We start from the raw sequence: 10,209 nt of genomic DNA on the forward strand, positions 1-10,209 counted from the left end.
TTGTAGCTTTATAGATTTGTGGAGACGCCTATAAAAGAGCCCTTGAAATGCTAAGTGGTTTTTGAAAACAGCATAATTCCCAACCAGTGAAAGGGACTGGTTATGCCTTATCAGTCATGGGATTTTGAAGACCTCTCTGACATCCCATTAAAATGTGAAAACAGAGCTGAATCCAGGATCAGACAGGGTCCACATTGGCCACATGGTAGTTGAAAGGGCAACGTGAAGGCCTCCACATACCCACCACGATTTCTCTCCCATCAGTTTATCATTTCTGGGATCCCACCATTAAATGTTTGGACTTTTCAAGTGCAGTGACTTTCACAATCCAGTCCAATATCTTTTCTAGGCTTGGCTCCTGCTTTCTGCTCCATTCCTTCCTGTACCCCTTAGTATCGTGTGCTTCTCCCTCACTGCTCGCTGAACATGCAATGCACCGTGCTTTGCTCTGCTGCTTAGTTCATGCTGTTCGCTCAACGCATGCGTCCTTCCTTCCTCTACCTGGAAAAATGCCACTCACTCTTCAAAGATCATCTCAAACAACCTCTTCCATTCCCATCCAGGCAGAATGAATCATGTCCTCCCTGCTGTTCCTACAGCACTTTGTTCTTGATCTGTGGTGAAAAGTATCACATCCTTGAGTGAGCTCTACCTCCTTGTGTCCTTCAAGTGTGATCCTGGGACCAGCATTGGTTTCACCTGGAAGCTTGTTAGAAAATCAGGATATCAGACTCTGTCCCAGATATACTGTATCAGAAACTCATTTTAACAATATCCTGAGGTGGATTCATATATACATTAATGTTTGAGAATGGTGGCCTAGAGGACAGAGAACATGGCTTAGTGAGCCTGCCCCATAAGTTTAGAATTCATTTTGTCTGGTCTGTTGATTGTGTTTGTATTGTTTTATCTGGCAATTTAACTATTGAACATCTTGCTAACTTTTCAACTGGATTGTAAACTCTCAGAGCAGAAGGAAGAATCTTGTGCTTATTTGTTTTTCTACTCTCACTTTCACATTGGCACTTAATAAGTATTTATTGATGATTGTCCAGTGTCTGCCTTGCAAGCAAGCAGAGGCTTGGTGGGTGCTTGATAAGTATCTGATTTACAATAGGCCCAAAGGGGATTTAGCAAAAATCCCAAAGGGGAAGGCATTTGAATGGGGATTGTAATCTTGACTCAACCGTTAGCTTTGTTGATGCTGAGCCAGTCACTTACCCTCTCTGAGCCCCAGCATTCACTTCATCTGCCAAGCATAGTCACTGGGTGACAGTCTCCCATGGAGTCTGGATCTGCAAGCTTATGATCCTTCAAGTACATGAAGAGAGATTTGAATTTAATTTTAGGGAAAATTCTGTACTCTGCTTTCCTGGAAATAGTGTTTGAAAATTAAAGTCAATATTTTGGAATAATTTAGAGGAGAGTTGCCCCCAAGGTCATTACACAAATTCTCCTTTTTTTTTTTTTTTGAGTTTGTTTAAAAAGAGAATTATTTAATGATTTTTCTCTAGTCTCCTATATTAGTTATAACTGATAAATAATGTTATGGTTTCTGCTCTTTCAGTTGTTAGTGTTTTCAAAGCTTTTTATTATAATCCCTTTCTGGTTAGAAGAACAAAAATTTTCTCCTTTAGTAGTCAAGAAATGTCCTAGAACCCGAGTAAATATTTAAAAAGGCATCTGATACCTACAGTAATACTTTTTCAAATGTCTGTTTGATGAGGGTCCACACAAATGGCAGGTGTTCCCACAGAGTGTCTGTGAGAGACACAAGTCTTCTTGAGAGAGAGTTTCAGGTCTGATATTCTGTGATCTGTAAAATGGTAATAGTAACATGTTTCCCTTTACCATTGTTCATTCTGAACTTGGATAAATCTGAGGAGATGTAGCCTTAGTAATTTTAAAAGTAGCTGCTAGAAATATAATTAGACAATAACCATAACAACAAAAGAATTTAAACATGCGTCAGACTCAAAAGCATTACTAATACTAGGTTAATAAATAGTACTTCATGCTTAAGAGTATGGTTCTTCCAAGCTGCTCAGAGCATTTCAGATTGATTACTGGAAATGTTAATATCATCATTTTATGGTTAGGGGAACAGCAGTCCAGAGTGGGACTAGCTGACCAAAATCCCAATATCCTAGTCAGAGCTGGGCATTGCAGCTCGACCTCATGCTCCCCAGTATGGCCTTTTCCCCACCAACAGATATGCAGAATGTTCATTTTGATCTCCAGCCTGGCTGATAAAAGCTCTCTTCCCTCTGAAATATGCGTATATTTACTGGATTGCTGTGTATTTATGTGTCCCATACAAGAAATGTGATTTCCTGAAACCTGCAGATAAACAATGGTAATTGGAAATGGACAGTGTGCTTTGGCAGATTTGAAATACTGTTAATACTTAATATAAGTCCAAATGCTTCCCGTGATAAGCAACCTTCACTTACCCGAAATCGAGGCCCATGATTAACTGGCAGTTGGCTAGTATTAATTATGAGGCATGTCCTGTAATCTGTCTGCTGATGGGACCCCAGGCAGGTCTGAGGACAGCCTAGGTCTGCAGCACGGTTGAGTTTGGAAACACAGGCCAGAGCCTAATGTTCTTCCTCCTCAGCCACATCTGCTTCCTCGTTCCTGGCAGCCCCAACTGCATGTATTTCAAACTCCATTTCCATCTCAATGAGTTTATGTCCAATGTGATTGTACCGTCCCCTGGCAGGGCCCATCCACCAACCTTGCTCTTTTATCTCCCCCTCGGCCTCTTACATCAGAGGACTTGTAGCTGCTTATGATCTGCTGAACATTAATATTCACTAACTTGCTCCAGGGAGCTATGCTTCACTGAGCGCATTTTCACCTGAAAGGAGATGTTTATTATAAACATTTGGTTAATATTCTGTACATTTGAAAGTATTTTATCAGCATCAGTGTAGGACCAAAAGTCATTTAAATTCAGTGGGAACTGATTATGCGCCAGGAATTGGTCCTTTCCAAAAGAGTGTGTTTTTCCCCCTGCTATAATGTATACATTATAAAACTCACTTACACGGTTGATGGGAACACTTTGTGGACAAACCAGCAGGCCTGCATTTCATCTGACTGAGTATGCATCAGCTCTGACGCTAGTGTTAAATGGAAGAAAATATACAGTATTGCTTTAAAAACTGTCTAAATATAATTATCAACATCTTTGGAGTGATAATAATTATCATAACAAGAGCTCATCAGAGGAAACACACAGTTAGATGAGGATCCTCTGTTCCTGAGTCCTGCCCCCTTGCAGAGGGAGGATGTAATTCTTTTTTGTTTTTTTCCTTCCTAAAGAACCCTAGCTCTCTGAACTCTCCTTCTGGCCCCTCTACAATTTTTCTTTCCATGTGTCTCTGTGAAACTCATTATCCCAAAGAGTTGTTAGGTAGACAATATAAGCAGCTCCAAGAAAGGCTGAAACAGATGAATGGAAAATGCATTTCTAGATGTTACTGAGGTTTGTTTGAATCACACTCCAAACTTTTGGATAAAGTCTTCACAAAAGCAAACTATTGTTACTTTCTACTTGAGGCACTTGTTGGATACTGATTTTTCTTTAAATGTTTTTCTGTTGTGAAATATAACTTACCAAGGAGTGAAGTGTGTGTGTGTGTGTGTGTGTGTGTGTGTGTGTATACATAAAACAATAAAATTCTATGTGGCCACCATCCCGGTTAAGCACACGTTATGTGCTTTCCTGACAACAACATTCCGTACCCCATAGAGTTAACTGTGTCTTCAAGTTTAGCCTGAGTTTGTTCATTTTCAACGCTATATAGCATTCTGAGGATAAATGGATTTACTTATTCATTCTAGTACCGACAGACATTTGGGAAATTTCCATTTAGTACTCTTGCGAGCGATGTTGCTATGAGCATTCTCATTGGAGAGAGATACGTATACACTTGTATCTCTGAAACACATACTGTAGAGTATGATTGTTGGGTCATAATATTTGCAATTCTTCAATTTTACTGGGGAATGCCTAGCTGTTTTCCAAAGTGGTGTTACCATTTTACACAGTTTACATTCCTACCAGCAACATAAGAGAGCTCTGGATGCCCCACATCTTCATCAATACTTGGTAATGCCAGACTTAAATTTGAGCTAATCTGGTGGGTGTGTGGTGGTATTTTACTATAGTTTTAATTTGTATTTCTCTGATTATGAATGAGATTAAGCATGCCTTTGACTTTTTAGTTGGCTGTTTGGAATTCTTTTGTGAAGCATCTTTTCAAGTCCTTTGCCCATTTGTTTAGTGGATTGTCTGTCTTTTCCTGATTGATTTGATGCCATGATAAATGAAAGCCCTATCATGATGTCTATTTAGAAAGTACCCAGCACCATGATCTGGTGCTTTGACATAATTTAATCATTATAAAGACAACAAATCCGTGTAGGTTGCCTAGGTTGCGGCCATATCTCTTAGTGTCAAAAGTCCTTTTTTTTTTATAGTTGGGCTGTTCTGGCTGCTTCAAGAGTCACTTTGATGGCCGCAGCAGGGATTTAATAATGTGTACCATGGAGTTCCAGGAAGAAATAAATTCCTCTATCAGTGAATAGCCAATCTACTCGTGGAACCCTGGAAGAATCCCAAAAAGTGATCTCTTGGACATTCAGGACACTCATTAGTGTCCTGACAGCGGACATAGTCAGTCCTAACTGGCAACATAATCACATACATGATTGTTGCATTGAGTCAGACAATGAAACATGAAGTTCTTTAAGGAGAAAGAGTTTGGGCAAGAATGTGACCAACTTACCCTCTGAGATGTTGCTTCAAAGGCTCCAGACACCTTCTAACCCTTAAGACTCACTTAGGACTTATCACCTATATTAATCACTTCTCAATTCTACCTGTGGTCCCAGAATTCACACATTCCTTCTGCATGTCTTGAAGTTCAGCTCCCTAAGAGGGCATTGGTCACTCCAGTTGCCCCCCCCCCCCAAGAATATGTCCCCTTGTCGACTATAAATCTTTCTAGATAACCTCATAGGCCTTTTTTCAACATATAAGTACTTTATTTGGGTCAGGTGCTGATCAGACTGCTAGGATAGTGGTTTGTGTGTAAGAATCCCTTGCAAATGTGTTTGCTTAGAGACCATGGCAGTGGCATATATTTAGGGTCAGAACAGAGGCTCATAAGACAACTCAGTGCTACCTGGAATCTTGGGATAGGTGAGACTGCATGGCCCCCCTCTGCTCATTTGTCCTTTTATAATGGAATCAGTTGACTTGAAGCTGAACATACGGCAAGCTGCCATCACAACATAGAAACCATTCCCTCTGCCATGGCAACTGAAGACTCAATGCACAGTTAGGGCTTGGACTTATTCAATAAATGCACAACATCTAGGAGGGTTTCTTCTTTTCCTCTCTTCTCTTTTCTTTTCTTCCTCCCTCCCTCTCTTTCTTCCTTTCTCTTTCTCTCTCTCGCATTTGGAAAAGCAGCAGGGAATTAAGACTTTTTCTTCAAACATACCTCTCACATCTTTCTGTGGACAGAGGTGCTTGGAATTTCCCACATACCTTGTTCTACTTCATTTCTGCAGCAGCTTCTTAATGGGAACACATTTCATTGCCAGATTTCATCCCTGAATGCATTGGATCCAATTCAGTTTCCTCCCAAAGATCTTTGAAATTGATTCACCAATGTATTGTTCACAAGTTTAACGCCTAAGGGATAGCACTACAATTAGAAGAACTGTCCTAATGCATCTGATATCTGTAGACTAAATTTGACTCAATAGTGATGAGAATATGAGGCATGCATTCTGTCTAGTATTGTAAGGATAAGTGACTTAGTTTTGGTCTAGTGTTCATCTTGGTGGTTTATTCTCTCCTTTCTCAGCCCTGGAGGGTAATTGCATCTTATTGTCTATATCAAAGCAGTTCCATCACATAAATGGTTGGAGGGGGAAGAAAAGAAAAAGGATATTTTCTGTGAAAAAGCATTGCCAGGGGCTGTTTCTTCAGACTTCACATAACCGTATTCCAAGAAAACCCAAGCCAAAGAGTCAAAAGAAGCAATAACTGGGATTAGGAGGCCTGAAAAGTTTGGTTTTTGCTTCTGCTTCTGTCCTACTTTTGCTGTCTCTAGACCCTCAGATGGAGCAGGGTTGAACAGACTGCAGTTCGAAGGGCCTTTCTGCATGAAATCCATGTTCCCTTCACTCTCAGCAGTGCGCTTTCTCTGTGTTGTGCTCATCCGTTAGCATTTTAATTTAGCTTCATATGGCACTCTTCTGCAGATGGGTTTGCTTTCTTGCTTTTGTTTATTGTATGAGTGACAAACATGAGGGCATTTTCATGATGTGAAAAAATGCCGTGAAGTTGTGAAAATGAGGTGACTTCTCCTTGCCAAGCCCCAAGGAATGTTAAAGCAGAGATGGCTCTGACAAAGAACTGCAAATGTCCCCAGTAGTAAAATGTTCAGAAGCCTTGATCTAATCAAAATGAGAAGTTTTGGCAAAGGCCTATACACTCAGACATGACCTGTGCTTCTCTCTGATAAATGGGATGTGGCTCGTCTGACTCTTCAGGAAGTCACTCAGTTCTTTCTTTAATGGGGACACGTCCTTCTTTATGTGGATTTGGAACAGTACTTGGAAATCAGACACGTACTGCTTTGTGGACATAGTGCTGAGTTGGTAGGCTGTTCACTCTTATGAAACTATTTTCAGACCTTGAGGGGCTTCAATTTTATGAATCCATCACTCCTTGAGGTCTGTAAATTCTTACATCTACCTGGTACTCCCTAAGGACCCATTTATGGATTGAGTCTAAAACTAAACAACTTCTTCATTGGACGTTTTTAAATAGGAAAATGAAAGTTTTAGGGATGGGAAACCTAAGAAACTGTCTTTAAAGTGTTGTCTCTTCCGTCTACACCGGATGTTCCTAAGCACTTGCTGTTTTGTTGAGACTTCTTAGGGTAAAGTGTACAGTTTAAGGCAGGGATGGCCAAAACCTGGTCAACATTAATCCAGAGTTCATGACAGACATCACTAATCAAGCACAGAACTCTTTCCTGCTGAACCAAGAAAAATCGTTTCAGAGTCCTTCCCAGTACAACACTACAAGCCGACTCTACCATAGAGATCAGAGTTGATCAGAATTGCAATGCAAGATGAAACTGACCTACGCTCCCTGGTCTGCGCTCAGCCAGTGATGTGATTCCTCTTCTTAGGGTGAGTGGCCAGATATAACAGACAGCCTTCATCTGGAAACTATGAATATTCAACTCTTCCTACAACTACCCCCTCCGTCTCCCTCTGGTGAAGCCTTGTGAGTACAGGAGGGGCTCTTTTGGCAAGTAGACGTAGTTCCTTCTTTTTTTTTGCGGTACGCGGGCCTCTCACTGTTGTGGCCTCTCCTGTTGCAGAGCACGGGCTCTGGACGCGCAGGCTCAGCGGCCATGGCTCACGGGCCCAGCCGCTCCGCAGCATGTGGGATCTTCCCGGACCGGGGCGTGAACCCGTGTCCCCTGCATCGGCAGGCGGACTCTCAACCACTGCGCCATCAGGGAAGCCCCCGTAGTTCCTTCTTTGTCCTCATTCCAGGCCACCTCGCCCCTGTGTCTTTTTGCCTTCTCCCTACATTCATCAGGGATTTGGCATGTTTTCTCATGGTGCATCGTCTAACTTCAGACTGAGTCCTGGTTCCACCCACAGGTATGGCAGGCAGAATTCTGAGACAGCCACCAAGATTTCTGCTCCCTGGTGTTCACACCCTTTACTCTCATGATTAGGCTACATGGCATGACAAAGGTGAAGCGATTTAGCAAATGTAATAAAGATCTCAAATCAGTTGATTTTGAGTTAGTGTAAAGGGAGATCATCTTGGGTGGGTCTGATCTAATCAGGTGAGTTCTTAAAAGGTGGGTTCTTTGTGAAGGAAGAAGTAGAAAATCTCCTGTTGGTCTTGAGGAATTACATAGCCATGTTGTAAACTGCCTATGGAGCAGGCCGTGTGGCAAGACCCTGAGAGCAGCCTCTAGCTGCTAAGAGCACTCCTCGGCCAATAACCAGCAAGAACATGGGGACCTCCCTCATACAGCATCAAGAAAATACTTTCTTCCAGACACCTAAAGGGGCTTGGAAATGGACATTTCTCTGATTGAACCTTCAGATGAGGAAGTAGACGGCCAACATCTTGTTTTCAGCCTTGTGAGGACCCAGCTGAAACATGTTGGCCTCCTGACCCGTGGAACCTGCGAGATAATAAATTTAACGGTGTTAAGCTGCTAAAGTTGTGCTAATTTGTTACACAGTAGGAGAGAACTAATCTACCAGGCCAGATGTAAATCAGGGTACAGGATTATCCACTTGACCCTTTCTGCTGCCTTTTAAAATCAGCACAGACTTCATTTTGTTTGAAAATGAGTGCAGTATGACAACAGTAACAATAAAACAGTGGTGATATCAGGAGAATTAAAGAAATTTTAAAACCTTATATGTCACAGTAGTTATTTCTAGTTTGTATAAAAACATAAAGAGGCAGAATTAGCCTTTGCTCACTTCCTCACTTCCAATGTCAGACCCTGTATCTGTACAATGAAATGGGCAGTGTCCCTGCCTTAGGAGACATCCGGTAATAATGTCTGGTGAGGCCTAGCTTAGAAGAAACCTCAATACTTACCTTAACACTTACCAAGCCCACCTTCAAAAATTCTACTATTTGCACACCTTAAAACTATTTACCCTTCCTTTCATTTTAATCCCTGTACCTTTTTCTGTATGGATACCTCATCCCCCTCATGAAGGGAGGCTGCTGTCCTCAAGGTGTTCGGTAGGAAACAAACATTATTACTCAGTTACATTTTGAAAAGTTCCAGACAAGAGTCTATGTTCTCAATATGCCATTGCTCACGGCAGGCAAATTCACCACAAAAAACTACTTATCATAGCATTTCTTTGCAATGAATAAAATGGATCCCCTCCCTCATTTGGAATAATAGTAATATGATAATTTTACTTCATAAGGATTTTGTGAAGATTAAATGAGGAAATACATGAGAAGTTCTTAGTACCATTAGGTACATAGCACATGCTTAATAAATGTTAGCCATTATTATAGTTACTATTAAAATCTATTATGTGCCCAGCAATTTGCAGGACTTTAAGTGATGACGGAAAAATCCTTCTGTGCCACCTGCCTGTGTCACAACAGAGACTCTTAGATCAAACATCACAGTGGCTCCTGATCATTCAGGAGTGGGTGGGGATTTGGGAGCCAGAGTGTAAACTGGGCGACCTGAGCTTGCTGAAAGCAGACAACCAAGCTCCATCAGTGAAGAGAAGCTTAATCCAGAAAGGTAGAGTACAAGGTTGAGATCGGGGTGGGGGGTAGTTGAGAAAAATCTCTATTTTGGGCTTTTTGTTGACTGATGGTAGGAAAGAGAATTGAGTGGATGGTTATAGAATTTCTGAATCAAAGTCGTGTGTAATCTGGAAGTCGCAGTTGATTATGAAGATCCTGGGATATGAGTTCTGGGTACCTAAAGAGTATGCCGAATCAGTATTGTTCCTGTCGGTTTTTCTATTTCTGGGCCCTCAGAAGAATTTAATTAAATCATTAAGTTGTCAGTTTTGTATATATACATGTGCATGTGCGCATATATGTGCACGGTGTATCACTCAATAGAGGCAGCGTAGCTGACCATAGGACCTTAATGTATGTTTCTCTGTCCTTGCTGTCTGTCCCAATTATAGCTAAGCTCAACAATGGCTTCTTTATAAACCTAGGGAGTTTCAGGTTTTCTGCTGTTTGGCCTGTATGATCTTTGTGTTTTACATTTATAGCCCTTTAAAAAATGTCATTCTTTTCCCAGGGTTCTTCTGATCATTGGGTCAGAAGGATCTGAGTTCTTGTCATCAGTTGTCCTTCAGCCATGCTGGCACTAGAAGTATAAGAATATCATAATTCCAGAGTGATATAAAGATCTTTCCAAGGAAAATGAGATACCCAGAGGCTGTAAAGGAAAATTCTGAAGGATTTGACCACATTAAAATGAAAAGCCTCAGTTCAGCAAAACACCAGAAACAAATTCAAAAGATAAAATATACACCGGAGAAACCCATTCTCTCCACACATCTTGCAGTTCACAAAGAGCAACTGTTGCCCAACTTGAAAACTGAACAAAATGATAGGAAAATGGGCAATGTACACTA

This window comes from Monodon monoceros, unplaced genomic scaffold (assembly GCF_005190385.1).
Source record: "Monodon monoceros isolate NGI ecotype Baffin Bay Population unplaced genomic scaffold, NGI_Narwhal_1 Super_Scaffold_10, whole genome shotgun sequence".
Lineage (NCBI taxonomy): Eukaryota > Metazoa > Chordata > Mammalia > Artiodactyla > Monodontidae > Monodon > Monodon monoceros.